Source organism: Pristiophorus japonicus, unplaced genomic scaffold (assembly GCF_044704955.1).
Source record: "Pristiophorus japonicus isolate sPriJap1 unplaced genomic scaffold, sPriJap1.hap1 HAP1_SCAFFOLD_136, whole genome shotgun sequence".
Lineage (NCBI taxonomy): Eukaryota > Metazoa > Chordata > Chondrichthyes > Pristiophoridae > Pristiophorus > Pristiophorus japonicus.
In genome coordinates this window covers 1,087,105-1,102,812 of record NW_027251029.1, presented here as the reverse complement: position 1 = coordinate 1,102,812, position 15,708 = coordinate 1,087,105, and the positions used below count along the sequence as shown (strand labels likewise).

Sequence of the window (15,708 nt, the reverse complement as noted above, 5' to 3'; positions counted from 1 at the left end):
TTAAAAACACGGTTAAAATTTGTTTCAGTGCATGAGAAGGCAGGATCGAAGGGCCAAATGGCCGACTCCTGCTCCTGCTTATACAGAACACGGAATAAATGATTAAATGATCAACTCTCCCTCAGTTCGCATTTCTTTCATTGTGCAAAAGAAGATTATGGGTTTATTAATGATGTTTTCCTGTGAAAGCACCAAAAAAGTTTAAGGAAAATAATTCATCCAACGTAGGGTTTGAACTCACAACCCTGAGATTAACAGTCTCATACTCTACCGACTGAGCTAGTCAGGACTGCATAAGTTGCATCGTCCTGTCACTGATCGCTGCCAGGGATCTGTTGGCTCCGCACCATGGATGTATCTCGAAATTCAAACCTCGAAACTGGTTCTCCTGATTTCCAAGCCCCTTGTATTGCAGAACCTTCATTTCGACGAACATCTCCACCGCACTGTGTAGGCCTCGTGGCGCAACGGTAGTGTGTCTGACGGTAAATCCGAAGATTTTGTGTTCCAATCAGGTCGGGGTCACTGTTCTTTCAGACATTTGTTTTCCAGAATTAATCGTTCCTTTGCTGTTTGGCAATAACCAGACCCTTGCTCCAAGGGCTCTCTCACTATTTTCCCGGTGTCAGGCAGAGATACGCCTGCTGCCCTCATTTATTTCACATAAAAGGACACAAAAGTTCAACATCAACCTGCAGGTGACCACACACAGCACTGAATAGTCAGGATGACCTGACTATTATCCCTACCACAGTGGATAACCTCATATTTCCCACATTATACTCCACCTGACAAATTACTGCCCAGCCACTGAGCCGATCGATATCGCTTTGCAGATTGTTTGTGTCCTCCTCACAACTTGCTTTCCCACCGATCTTTGGATCACCATGGCTACATTACCAACATGCAGAGCACAGAACCAATTATTGACCGACTGACTTTCCCTCAGTTAGCATTTCTTTCATTGTGCAAAAGCAGATTATCGATTCCTTAACGATGTTATACCATGAAAGCAAAATAAAAGTTAAACGAAAATAATTTGCACACTTGAAAGGAATATTTTATTTTGGTGCAGTTCCGGTCAGAGAGATGTTGTGAAAGGAACTTTTTGCAGAGAGAGGGATTGAGTATTGCAGATTGCTGCTGTACATTTCTCACTGGGCATAGCATTAGGTGCTAGTTTCTGTAGTGTAGCGGTCATCACATTCGCCTCACACACGAAAGGTTCCCGGTTCAAGCCCGGGTGGAAACATTATTTCTGAAACAAAAATTGGTTTTAAATGTTCATTGTTCATGTGACAATGGCCTCCTTCCGTGCTGTTAACTTCTCTGATTCCATGGTGAGCAATGAACATTTAAAACCAGTCTCCTAAAATACAGAGTGTGTAAAATCAGAAAAGGAATAAAACTTCCTCAATGATTCAAGTTTCACAAATTATTAAAATTAAGTTGTTCAAGTTTCGACTGTCCCTCAGTGATCATGTTAGCATTTATTTCATTCTGCTAAATAATGCTATCGGTTAATACCAGCAAATACAAGCCGCATTTCAAACCCGGAAACAAATCATTCATTATTCACCCTTCCCAGTTCCAGTGCACAGAGGGTTATTCATCCTCAATCCCAGAAACTCAAATACAAATTCTGACATTCCTATTTTTCTAATTACCAACTCATTTGTTTTGACACCACTCTGAAGTGCTTTGGGTCATCTGTGTAATTTAATTAAATTACTTAACTTTAATTAAAAACGGTGGTCGCAAAGTTACTTCTCTAACTGGGAATCGAACCCTGTAGCTGTCGTGATCAGAATGTTTTTGTGAAGCATTTAAATATGCTCTCTAAAAATCTCGCATTCCTAATTTACAAATAGGGTTACCATTTGTTTCAGTTTGAAAGAAGGAGATTGAAAATGACAACAAAAACACCAGGCAGCGACTACATTAAGACAAATTCAAACTTTTCACAAAGTTGGTTTACGAAGTAACGGCTGAGCTAAAGTTGGCACTCACCAGTCCCATCAGAATTTTAAATGTTTTATGAGATCGCCGCTCATCCTTCTAAATTTCAATGTATAAAGACCCAGTTGATCCAGTCTCTACTCATATGTCAGTCCGGCTTGCCCCTTATCCTTAGACTGTGTTCCCTGGTTGTGGACTTCCACAACTTCGGGAACATTCTTCCTGCATCGAACCTGTCCCGTCCCATCCAAATTTTAAATGTTTCTATGAGATCCCCTTTCATCCTTCTAAACTCCAGTGAATACAGGCCTAGTTGATCCAGTCTCTCCTCATATGTCAGTCCTACCATCCCGGGAATCAGTGTGGAGAACCTTCGTTGCACTCCCTCAATAGCAAGAACGTCCTTCCTCAGATTAGGAGACCAAAACTGAACACAATATTCCAGGTGGGGCCTCACCAAGGCCCTGCACAACTGCAGTCAGACCTCCCTGCTCCTATACTCAAATCCGCTCGCTATGAATGCCAACTTACCATTTGCCTTCTTCATCGCCTGCTGTACCTGCATGCCAACTTTCAATGACTGATGAACCATGACAACCAGGTCTCGTTGCACCGCCCCTTTTCCTAATCTGCCGCCATTCAGATAATATTCTGCCCCAGTGTTTTTGACCCCAAAGTGGATAACCTCACATTTATCTACATTATACTGCATCTGCCACTCATTTGCCCACTCGCCTAACCTGTCCAAGTCACCCTGCAGCCTCTTAGCGTCCCCCTCACAGCTCACACCGCCACCCAGTTTAGTGTCATCTGCCAACTTGGAGATATTACACTGTTACATGTTCATTACATGTTACAATGAACATTCTGAATCAGACACCTCAAGTAAAGTGCGTGCAATGGGCAATGATTCAACAATTAACATAAGTACGTAAGGAGCAGGAGTCGGCCATTCGGCCCCTCGAGCCTGCTCCACCATCCAATAATATCGTGGCTGTTCTGATCCTGCACCCATGCTCTTTTTATACTACTCTCGAGTTTCTGCAGTGTCGATTTCTCGCTATCTGTCCTAAGCTTCCCTTTTTCCTTTATCTTACCCTGTGTGTCCCTTGAGGGATTTTTATCCCCTATCTGACTTTACTCACTCTGTGTTTTAGGAGACTGGTTTAAAATGTAAATTGCTCATCATGGAATCAGAGAAATTTACAGCACGGAAGGAGACCATTCGGCCTATCGTGTCCGTGCCAGCCGACAAACAGCTCCCCAGCAAAGTCACACTTTCCAGCTCTTGGTCCGTAGCCCTGTAGGTTACGGCACTTCAGGTGCACATCCAAGTACTTTTTTAAATGTGCAGAGTGTTTCTGAATCGATCACCCTTTCAGGCAGTGAGTTCCAGTGATTTCCCCTCAAATCCCCTCTAAGCCTTCGACCAATTACTTTAAATCTGTGCCCCCTGGTTGTTGACCCCTCTTCTAAGGGAAACAGATCCTTCCTGTACACTCTATCCAGGCCCTTCATAATTTTATACACCTCAATCCTCTCCCCTCAGCATCTTCTGTTCCAAGAAAAACAAACGCAGCCTATCCAATCTCTGCTCAGAGCTAAAATTCACCAGTCCCGGCTACATCCTCATAAACCTACTCTGTACACTCTCCAGTGCAATCACGTCCTTGCTGCAATGTGGTGACCAGAACTGCATGCAGTACTCTAGCTGTGGCCTAACAGTTCAAGAATAACCTCCCTGCTCTTGTATTCCAAGCCTCTGTATAATCGATCTGGACAGCAGCCTGTCCTGTCGAGAGGTGATCGTGGGAGGCTGAGCCTTAGTGGAATCGGAGAGGAGGAAGTTTTCTGCTGATCAACATGCAGTCACCCACAATTCCTCATTCTTTAGCCGGGACTGTGTTACTGTAAGTTGGGGTGGATTAGTAAGAGAGTCCATGTCATTACTGGCTTGCAACAGAAGCTATTTACCCAACGTGGGGCTCAAACCCCCAACCCTGAGATTAAGAGTTTTATATTTGACCAAGTGAGCTGGCTGGTCTTGGCAAAGCTATGGATCCTTGTTGTATCTCAAATCTTGTGGGTGGATTAATTATTGAAATAATGGTTGAGTATCTCACAGACTTTAATTATTTTTGCCAACTTGTCATCGGGAACATTCTTCATGCATCCTCGTGAACCTTGTCTGAACTGCCTACAATGTAAGTATATCGCTCCTTAAATAAGGAGACCAAAACAGTTAGCATTTCTTTCATTGTGCAAAAGAAGATTAAATCCCGTGAAAGCAACATAAAAGTTCAAGGAAAATAATTCACCCGACGTGAGGCTCGAACCCAGGAGCCTGAGATTAAGAACCTCCTGTCCTACCGACTGAGTTAGCCGGGCTTCTCAACATCGCTCCTGTCAATCCCCTTCAGTTACTGGTCAATGGTGATCCCAGGCTGTTGATGGCGGGGGATTCGGCGATGGTAATGCCGGTGATAGCCGGGCCTGCTTCAGTTGCATCTTCCTGTCGCTGATTGCTGCCAGGCGCCTGTTGGCTCCGCCCCGTGGGTTAATCTCGAACTTCAAACCACGAAACAGTTTCTCCTGAATTCCAAGGTGTGTACGGAGATCAACCATCAAAAGCTCTGTCATTAACCACAGGGGGTCCGGCAATTTTCTGATCGCAATGCGCTTTCAGTCCTTGTCCTTAAAATTGTGGATGTGTAAATTGGGGAGTTTAATGACTTTGAAAGGAACATTGTTGTTTGGTGCAGTTCCAATCAGAGAAATGTTTGTGAAAGGATCGTTTTGCAGAGAGAGGGATTGAGCGCCTGTTGGCGGAAACATTTTTGAAATGAAATCTTGTGGACGATAAAATGGAACAAGATCAGTCCGTGGTAGATTGTCACATGATGCAAGCTATCTCTTACCCGGACCAAAGCTCCCCGTACACCGAGCAGATGCTCAGGAAAAACCCGGGTAAGGATATCCCGGTCACTGGGCCTTCCAGCAACACTGAACAAGTGCCCGGTCTGAAACTTTCCAGAGTAATAACTTGGAACGAGAGCATCCAACAGTCTCTTGGGATCCCTTGGAACTTCAGGGGATGCGCTCCCTGGTGGTGGAACATAGGAGTGCATGCTTTACAGAGACACAACATCACTCCCCCGCTAAAGTCAAAGTGAAAACTATTTACAAGGTGAGGCGGTCGGGAGCATTTCTTTCCCTGGTGGACCGCCTCGGTACAAATGTCTGTTCTGGTGTTTTGGCTGTGCCCTCGCTGAGCAGGCGTGTTGTTGGCCCTGCAGGGCTGCTGGGTGAGTCTGGCCTTGCTGGTCTCTTGGGTGTGATGTGTTCGATTTCCGATCTGTGGTGGTGTCGTTGATCCTTTGGGTGTGTGTTGCGGATTCGAAAAAGGTGGTGTCTGCTGTGGGTTGTTCAGGGCAGTCTTTGAACTGCAGCCTCGTTTGGTCCTGGTGCTTTCTGCAAATTTGTCCATTGTCTAGTTTGAAGACAAACACCCGACTCCCTTCTTTCGCGATCACCGTGCCCGCGATCCACTTGGGACCATGTACATAGTTTAGCACATATACAGGGTTATTCAGATCAATTTCCCTTGACACAGTGGCGCGAGCATCATTTCCATTTTGTTGCTGACGCCTGCTCTCTACCTGATCATGCAGTTTGTGGTGGACCAGCGAGAGTCTACTTTTAAGTGTCCTTTTCATGAGTAGCTCAGCCGGGGGCACCCCTGTGAGCGAGTGGGGTATCGTGCTATAGCTGAGCAGTACTCGGGACAGGCGGGTTAGGAGTGAGCCTTCTGTGACTCGTTTGAGGCTCTGTTTGATTGTTTGTACTGCCCGCTCTGCCTGCCCATTGGAGGCTGGTTTAAACGGGGTCGAGGTGAGATGTTTGATCCCATTGCGGGTCATGAATTCTTTAAATTTGGCAATGGTGAAACAAGGCCCGTTGTCACTGACCAGTATTTCAGGCAGGCCGTGGGTGGCAAACATGGCCCTCAGGCTTTCAATGGTGGCGGTGGCGGTGCTTCCCGACATTATTTCTCATTCAATCAATTTTGAAAAAGCATCCACCACCACCAGGAACATTTTACCAAGAAATGGGCCTGCATAGTTGACATGGATCCTCGACCCTGGTCTGGAGGGCCAGGACCACAAACTTAGTGGTGCCTCTCTGGACGCGTTGCTCAACTGAGCACATACACTGCATTGCCTTACACAGGACTCTAAGTCAGAGTCGATACTGGGCTAGCACATGTGCTATCTCGCTATCGCTTTCATCATTACTATACCCGGGTGTGTGCTGTGGAGATCCGAGATGAACGTCTCCCTGCCCTTTTTTCGTAGCACGACGCGGTTACCCCACAACAGGCAGTCTGCCTGACTGGACAGCTCGTCCTTTCGCCGCTGGAACGGCTTGATTGGCTCTTGTATTTCAACGGGAATGCTGGCCCAGCTCCCATGCAATACACAGTTTGCTATTAGGTACAGCAGAGGAACTTGGCTGGTCCAAGTCCTAATCTGGCGGGCCGTGACAGGTGATTTATCATTTTTAAATGCTTCCATGACCATCAACAAGTCAGCGGGCTGCGCCACCATCAACAAGTTTGCAGGTTGCGCCATTTCCACCACCGTTGTGGGCAATGGTAGCCGACAGAGCATCCGCACAGTTCTCAGTGCTTGTCCAGTGGCGGATGGTCTAGTTATACGCTGAGAACGTGAGTGCCCACCTTTGTATGCGGGCTGAGGCATTCGTATTTATCCCCTTGTTTTCAGTGAACAGGCATGTGAGGGGCATGTGATCGGTTTCCAGCTCAAATTTGAGGCCAAACAGGAACTGATGCAGTTTCTTTACCCCGAACACACACGCTAATGCCTCTTTCTCAATCATGCTCTAGGCCCTCTCGGCCTTAGACAAGCTCCTGGAAGCAAAGGCTACAGGTTGCAACTTCCCTACAATGTTAGCTTGTTGTAATACACACCCGACTCCGTACGACGACGCGTCACATGCTAGCACAAGTCTTTTACACGGGTTATACAATACAAGCAGCTTGTTGGAGCATAAAAGGTTGCTGGCTTTGTCAAAAGCAATTACTTGTTTTTTTTTCCCCATATCCAGTTCTCACCTTTGTGCAATAACACATGTAGGGGCTCTAAAAGGTGCTTAACTCCTGTAGGAAGTTACCAAAATAGTTGTGGAGTCCCAGGAATGACCGCAGCTCCGTGACGTTCTGTGGCCTGGGCGCGTTCATGATAGCCTCTGTCTTGGCGTCTGTGGGCCGAATGCCACCGCCGTGATCTTTCTCCCGAAAATCTCCACTTCTGTTGCCATGAAGACGCATTTCGACCTCTTCAGCCGCAGCCCTGCGCGATCTAGTCGCTGGAGGATCTCCTCCAGGTTTTGTATGTGTTCGACGGTGTCCAGACCCATAACCAATATGTCCTCCTGAAAGACCACCGTGTGTGGTACCGACTTGAGTAGGTTCTCCATGTTTCTCTGGAAGATCGCTGCAGACGACCGAATTCCAAACGGGCATCTGTTGTCGCTGAACAGTCCCTTTTGCATGTTGATGCAGGTGAGGCCCTTCAAAGACTCCTCCAGCTCCTGCATCATGTAGGCCGAAGTCAGCTCAAGCTTGATGAACGCCTTGCCTCCTGCCAGCGCGCGAAATTGGTCGTCTGTCTTAGGTAGCGGGTATTGGTCCTGTAGCGAGAAACGATTAATAATTACTTTATAATCGCCGCAAACCCTGACCGTGCCTTCACTTTTGAGTACTGGAACAATCGGGCTGGCCCATTCACTGAATTCCACTGGGGAGATGATGTCCTCGCGTTTCCGCCTGTCCAGCTCGATTTCCACTCTCTCCTCATCATATGAGGTACCGCTCGCGCCTTGTGGTGAATGGGTCGTGCCTCTGGGACCAAGTGGATCCGCACATTCGCACCGGAAATGTTTCCAATGCCTGGCTCAGAAAGGGAAGGAAATTTGTTCAGAACCTGGGTACATAATGCCTCATCGACATGTGATAGCGTTCGGATGGTATCCCAGTTCCAGCGGATTTTGCCCAGCCAGCTCCTTCCAAGCAGTGTGGGGCCATCGCCCGGGACAATCCAGAGTGGCAGTTCGTGCACCGTGCCCTCGTAGGTGACCTTGACCATGGCGCTGCCCAGGTCAGTGATAAGCTCTTTGGTTTACACTCTCAGTTTTGTGTGGATGGGGCTTCGGGCTGGTCTGAATGCGTTGTTGCACCACAGTCTCTCAAACATCTTTTTACTCACGATGGACTGGCTAGCGCCCGTGTCCAGTTCCATGGTTACGGGTAAGCCATTCCATTTTACATTTAGCATTATAGGTGGACATTTCTTCGAAAATGTGTGCACCCCGTGTACTTCAGCATCTGCCTCCGCTCTCTAAGGCTCGAAATTGCTTTGATCCATCATGGACCGATCTTCCTCTGCCACATGGTGGTTAGCAGGTTTTGCAGAGCTTTCAGCTCATTCGCAAGCTCGTTGGAGAAGCCCCATTGTTCCACAGCTCTTGCAAACATACCGTTTGAAACGGCATGAATAGGCTGAATGGAAGCATGCACATCACCGACAAGGTGTGAATTGCCTTGCACTCATCCTTTGTTGGAGACTCTGAGTCATCTGGGTCACCTGAGGCCTGCTCGCAGTTGCAGATTCGTGGGTTCTGCCCTGTACATTTCTGCTCACAAACACAGTTCCAGTTAATTTATGAACATTGCCAGCACTTGTGTGCTGAGAGATTTGTGTGGTGTTATCACTAGTGGACATAAATACCTCTGTTATCGCAATGGCCTTACTGACGGTCGGTGTCTCTACAGCCAAAAGTTTTCGTAGGATGGTCTCGTGGCCAATGCCCAGTACAAAAAAGTCTCTGAGCATTTGCTCCAGGTAGCCATCAAACTCACATTATCCTGCAAGTCGCCTTAGCTCGGCGATGTAGCTCGCCACTTCCTGATCTTCAGTTCGCTGGGACGTATTAAACCGATACCTCGCCACAGCACGCTCTCCCTCGGGTTAAGATGGTCCCGAACCAGTGTACACAGCTCCTCATACGACTTATCTGTGGGTTTCACCAGAGCCAGAAGATTCTTCATGAGGCTGTAGGTCTGAGCCCTACAGACTGTGAGGAGGACCACTCTCCTTTTTGCAGCACTTCCTTCTCCGTCCAGCTCGTTGGCCTAGCCGTTCGACATAGAATTCCCAGTCCTCACCGTCCGAGAACTTCTCCAGGATGCCCACAGTTTGCTGCATCTTTATGTTGGATTCGTATCCTCGACGCCAGTTATTTATTCCTAACACAGATGAGGCTGCACACAGGGATGTTAAAGTAACAGTGACCTCAGTCTTTAATAAGACACTCCAGAGTGAGAAACTGGCCTTAGGGGCCGGCTTAAATGCAGTGCTCCCAAGGGGTGTTGGGATCCCTTGGGACTTCAGGGGATGAGCTCCCTGATGGTGGAACATGGGAGTGCATGCTTTGCAGATACACAACACATTCGTTGCCTCAACTTTGATTTCTGCCAACATCGCTTGTGTTTAACCTTCGCCGCAACTCCGCCACAATCTCTCACCGCTCCTCCACCACGATCTCTCACAGTTCGTCCACCACGATCTCTCGTCACTCCTCCGCCACGATCTCTCACCGTTCCACCACCACGATCTCTCGCCGTTCCTCCACCACGACCTCTCACCGTTCCTCCACCACGATCTCTCACCGCTCCTCCACCACGACCTCTCAACGTTCCTCCACACTGATCTTCCCGCTCCTCCGCTGTACCTGGGTCCCGCCGATGTTCCTGCCTGCCCACGCACAAAACAGCGACCTGTGTTTTGATGACGTGCAGCACAGCAGGATTCCAGCTCTCCTGGTTAACCCTTGCCACTGGACCAAGACCTCGCTCTGTCAAGCCCGTGCGGTGGCGGCTGGTGTCCAACGGTCACACCACGTTAAAAGAATCCACCCACAGGCATCTTCCACCCTTTGATTGGAGTTCAGAACTGGAACATCGGGTCCTTCACATGTGGAAGTAAGCCTTCCTCGTTCGAGGACCCGCCACTGATGATGATGATGATGATGTGTGGGACCTTACCAAATGCCTGCTGGAAACCATCAGATTAAATCTAGTAAGACCCGTCCTTTATTCAGTTTTCACTGACCTTGCCTTAGGAAGGCTATATTGGCGTTGGAGGGAGCACTGTGTCGGTTTCCCAGAATGATACCTGGATTGCAAGGTTTAAATTAAATATGAGATTACACCCACTGGAAATTAGAGGGTCGAGCATTGATTTGATCAAAATTTTCAAAGATAATAAGGGAAGAGATAGAGTAGATAGAGAGAAATGATTCCCGCTGGTTGGGGAGTCCCAGGCTAGGGGCCATAGTCTAAACATTAGAGACAGACGTTTCAGGAGTGAAATTCGGAAACATTCCAACACACACATGGTGGGAGATGTTTGGAACTCCCTTCTGCAAAGGGCAGTTCGTGCTGGGTCAGTTGTTCATTTTACATCGCATTTTGATCAAAGGTATTAATGAAGATTGTCCAAAGGCGGGTATATGGAGTTTGCTCACAGATCAGCCATGATCTCATTGAATGGCGGAACCGGCTCGAGGGGCTGAATGGCCTCCTCCTGTTCCTGTGTAACAGGCTTGAGCGGCTGAATGGCGTCCTCCTGTTCCTGTGTAACAGGCTCGAGGACCTGAATGGACCTCCTCCTGTTCCTGTGTAACAGGCTCGAGAGGCTGTATGGGCCTCCACCTGTTCCTGTGTAACAGGCACGAGCGGCTGAATAGCCTCCTCCTGTTCCTGTGTAACAGGCTCGAGGGGCTAAATGGGCCTCCTCCTGTTCCTGTGTATCAGGCTCGAGGGGCTGAATGGGCCTCCTCCTGTTCCTGTGCAACAGGCTCGAGGGGCTGAATGGGCCTCCTCCTGTACCTGTGTGTAAGGTCTGGGAAACAAAGGGAGGTGATATGAGAAAACATAAACTAAATGGTATTGTGTTAAAAGAGACGCAGAAGGATTGAGTGATTTACACACAGAAATCTTTGAAGCTGGGTAGATAACTTACTCAGTTGTTTAAAATGAATACAGGGCCCTTGGCTTTATATGAAGTGAAATAGAGGACACCAGCGAGGAAGTTGTACCACAACTTTTCAAACCCGGTTTAGGCGTCAGTTGGAGAACTGTTTACAGTTCTGAGCACCACAATTTAGGAAGGATATCAAGGCATTGGATAGAACGTAAGAAATATATAAGAAACATTTTCTATTGTTGTAGAAGACACAAACACAGGCATTCATCGAGAATCAACCTGCAGGTGACCACACACAGATTAAAGAGCCAGAGAGACCGACAGAATCGGGAAACACCGGCACAGAGACAAGAGATATTGACAAGGACTGAAAGCACTTTGCGATCAGAAAATTGACGGCACAGCTGTGGTTAATGACACCGCTTTTGATGATTGATCTCCGTACAAGCCTTGAAATTCAGGAGAACCGGTTTCGTGGTTTGAAGCTTGAGATAAAGCTCGATATAAAGCCACGGGGCGATACCAACAGGCGCCTGGCAGCAATCAGCGACAGCACGATGCACCTTAAGCAGGCCCGGCTAGTTCAGTCGGTAGAGTATTAGACTTTTAATCTCCGGGTCGTGGGTTTGAACATCATGTTGGGTGAATTATTGTCCTTAAACTTTCATGGTGCTTTCCCAGGAAAACATCATTAATGAACCCATAATCTTCTTTTGCACAATGAACGAAATGCGAACTGAGGGAGAGTTGATCATTTGATCATATGTTCTCTGCTCTGTATAAGAACACAAGTACCAGGAGCAGGAGTCGGCCATTTGGCCCTTCGTGCCTGCCTTCTTTTGCACTGAAACAAATTATAACCGTGTATTTAAATGAGCAGTGCGAGATATTTATAGGGCACATTTCAATGTTTCACAAAAACATTCCTTTCGTTACAGCCAACCAGGATCGATTCACGGTTTGAGAAGTAACTTTGATATCATTGTTTGCAATTGAAGTGGGGTCATTTTATGAAGTTCGATGGATGTCCCAAAGTACTTGAGTGTGGTGTCCAAACAAATGAGTTTGTAATTAAAAACACTGAATGTCAGGAGTGTGATTTGAACCCATACCTCCAGAGGAGACTGTGACCTGAACACAGCACCTTAGACCGCTTGGCCATCCGGACTGTCAGAAGCTCCCGTTACAAGTTATTACTCTGGAAAGTTTCAGACTGGTCACTTGTTCAGTGTTTCTGGAAGGCCCCGTGGCCGGGATATCCTCTCCCCCGTTGTTTTCCTGAGCCTGTGCACGGTTTCCGGGGAACTTTGGTCCGGGTCCGAGGTAGCTTGCATCATGTGACAATGCACCCCGGACTGCTCTTTTTCCATTTTATCGCACGTTAGTTTTTGGTGCAAAAATAATATCTCGAGAGGAGACAGTGATCTAAACACAGCACCGCATACCGCTCGGCCATCCTGACTATTCATTGCTGTGTGTGGCCACCTGCAGGTTGATTTTGAACTTTTGTGTCCTGTCACATGCAACAAATGACGGCAGCAGGCGTATCTCTGCCTGACACCGGGGAAACAGTGAGACAGACATTGCATTGTGTTCAGGTTTAATCACAGCAATATCCGCAGTCAGGAGCTGAAAAGGAGGAAGAGCTGAAAAAACACAAGAAAAAAACAAAGAAATGTCAGCAATTGTGGTAAACTCTTTAATGTGTTTCCTGCTCGTTTCGTGATGCGGCGCTCACAGAGGGAGCACGGATTCAGAAAATAATTCTTCCATTCAAAATCTTTAAAATAATGACATGCAACTAATTAAACTGTGTGCCGGGGGATGGGGATGAGTGAAGATTATTTGTTTTATTCCCCATTCATTAACCGACAGCGTTGTTTTGTAGAATTGTTACTGAGGGACAGTGGAAACTTCAATAACTGAACTTTAATTATTTCAGGATTTTGAATCATTGATGAAGTTTTCTCCCCTATCTGACTTTACTCACTCTGTATGTTGGAGACTGGTTTAAAATGTTCAGTGCTCATGCGACAAGGAACCTGGGGCGACTTTTGTTCAATTTATTACACAGCAAAAGTATTCTCCAAAATACAATTTCCACCCGGGCTCGAACCGGGGACTTTTCACGTGTGAGGTGAATATGATAACAAGAACACGACAGAAACACTGTGTCGAAAGCAATCTTAGGAAAAAAATCAGAGCTTTAACATACACAGCTGGCCGATACTTCAGGAGCTGGTTTTACGAGAAGAGAATGATGGTGCGATATTTCGGAAGGCTGTGAGTGTGCCAGGAATTGATCTCGTGTTTCCCAGACTTCATACATAGGAACAGGAGATGGCCATTTAGCAGCGAGTGGTTAGGATCTGGAATGCACGGCTTGAAAGGGCGGTGGAGGCAGACTCAATCTTATCTTTCAGACGGGAGTTGGGTAAGTGTCTGAAGGAAAAACAATTGGAGGGCTGCGGCGAAAGGGCGGGGAGTGGGACTCGCTGAGGGTCGGCACGGGCTCGATGGGCCGAATGGTTTTCCGTGCTGTAACCATTCCATGATTCGATAAGTTAGTGGCACATTTCATAGTGTGGCTGGGAGCACAACATTGCAAAGGGACATGGATTGAGTCGCCAAAACTAAACGCATCTGATTCAGGAGATTCGCGGGGCATGAAAATTTCGGAGTTTAATGACTTTTAAAGCAACATTTTTGTTTTGTGCCGTTTCGGTCAGAGGTTTTCCATTAAAGCAACATTAAATGAAAAGAAATCGCCCAACGTGGGTCTCGAACCCACGACCTTGAGATTAAGAGTCTCATGCTCTACCGACTGAGCTAGCCAGGCTTTCATTCAAAGCAGGTTTTTATCACTCATTGCAGCCAGGCGCCTGTTGGATCCGCCCCAGATGTTCAAACTTGCTGTTGAAGAACTGCCAGGATCTTCTTGAATGGTGGACCAGGCTCGAGGGGCCGAATGGCCAACTCCGGCCCCTAATCCTCACGTGTTTATGTTTACGTCTTTATGCGGAGCTCCTTTAGGTTAAACGAGCCAAAGGAGGACAGCGGAAACGTTATAAGAACACCATCAAAGCCTCCCTGGTAAAGTGCGACATCACCACTGACACCTGGGAGACCCTGGCCGCAGACCGCCCGATGTGGAGAAAGATCTTCTGAGAGAGCGTTGAGCTCTTTGACTCTCGACGCAAGGAGCATGAAGAGACCAAGCACAGGCAGCGGAAGGAGCACGCGGCAAACCAGTTCCACCGACCCCTTCCCTCGACGTTTGTCTGTCCCACCTGTAACAGGGTCTGTGGCTCTCGTATCGGAATGTTCAGCCATCAAAGGACTCACTTTGGGATGGAAGCAAGTCCTCCTCGATCCCGAGAGGCTGCCTCTGATGGTGTCTATGATTTGCGGTACACTGCGGAAACATCTCCACTTTCAGCACCAGATTACCAGAATTAAACATAATGGGATCGGGAGAAAAGTTCCTCATATGCTCAGAGCAAAATATATCATATGACAATAGAATTTTATGTATTAATTAATGATTTTTAAATCAATGCTTCTTTTTTTTTTACACAGGAGATGCATATAGATGTGTAAAATATATGAACTATTTTTTTATTCGGTTTTGAATTAAAAGTACAATTGCCCTGACCGGGAATCGAACCCGTGCCGTGGCGTTGAAAGCACTAAATCCTAACCACTAGACCATCAGGGAACCTGGTTTGGATAGACATGCAGTGGTTGTGTCGAGGTTCACATCGAGCAGATCCGTAACACAGGACTCTGTGCTCTCCGGGCTGTTCCCAGCGACACACACTGAAACAGACATCACCTGCTGCTGGAGTGCCATCAACTCAGTCAAAGATGCTCTTTGGTCTTGCCGAAACTTGCTGGTCTTCCAGAGCAAGGAGATGTCCACTTCTGCGTGTTGCAGACTGGCGCAATCCAAGATCCAGGATTACGTGCTGAGGGACACACTTAAAATTGGTGTAGTTGCCGCAAAGGCAGGGTGGGGAAGGGCCACAGTGTAAAGCCCTTCTGACACGGTAAACCCCGGGGCAGGAATCAGAATAAAACTCCGCTCGGGCCGTACTTGTAACTTCTCTATTGTGTACATGGAGCACCATGATCTGTAAACACCTATGTAGTGCCATGTACAATGTAAGGTCTGTTTCGTGATGCACGTTGAAAAAATGTTTAATGTTCCGTCACCCATTCCATGTACTGTATAGTGACACGAGTGATGCAATTTGTTGAATGTACTACAAGGTATCCCGTATTGTACCGAATTGTACTGGAACTGAAAAACAATGGAATACATCGACCAGAACTGCCGTCAGCACCCAAATGTAGTGCATGGGATTAATGACCGCAGCTAAATGTACTGAACTGCTTTTGAATGTACTGTACAAATTTTTATCAGAATAAAGTATTTTTTTAAATAAAAAAAAAATCTCTGCCTGACACCTTGGAAACAGTGAGTCAGACCTTGGAGCAAGGGTCTGGTTGTTGCCAAACATCAAAGGAAATATTAATTTATGGAAGAACAATGACCACGACGTGATTTGAACACGCAATTTAGGAGCTGTAGTCAGACACACTACCGTTGCACCATGAGACCTACACAGTGAGCAGGAGATGTTCGTCTATATGAAGGTTCTGTAATACAATGGGCTGT

General features: G+C 47.1%; 3 non-coding genes across 3 annotated transcripts; 1 reads left to right on the top strand and 2 right to left on the bottom strand.

The window, feature by feature from the left end:
• Positions 1–214: 214 nt before the first annotated feature.
• Positions 215–289, bottom strand: trnan-guu (transfer RNA asparagine (anticodon GUU)). Its single transcript has one exon. It is a non-coding gene; the product is annotated as a tRNA-Asn (tRNA).
• An 890-nt stretch (positions 290–1,179) lies between these two features.
• Positions 1,180–1,252, top strand: trnav-cac (transfer RNA valine (anticodon CAC)). The gene has a single exon. It is a non-coding gene; the product is annotated as a tRNA-Val (tRNA).
• Positions 1,253–13,793: 12,541 nt separating this feature from the next.
• trnak-cuu (transfer RNA lysine (anticodon CUU)) lies at positions 13,794–13,866 on the bottom strand. The gene has a single exon. It is a non-coding gene; the product is annotated as a tRNA-Lys (tRNA).
• Positions 13,867–15,708: the final 1,842 nt, after the last annotated feature.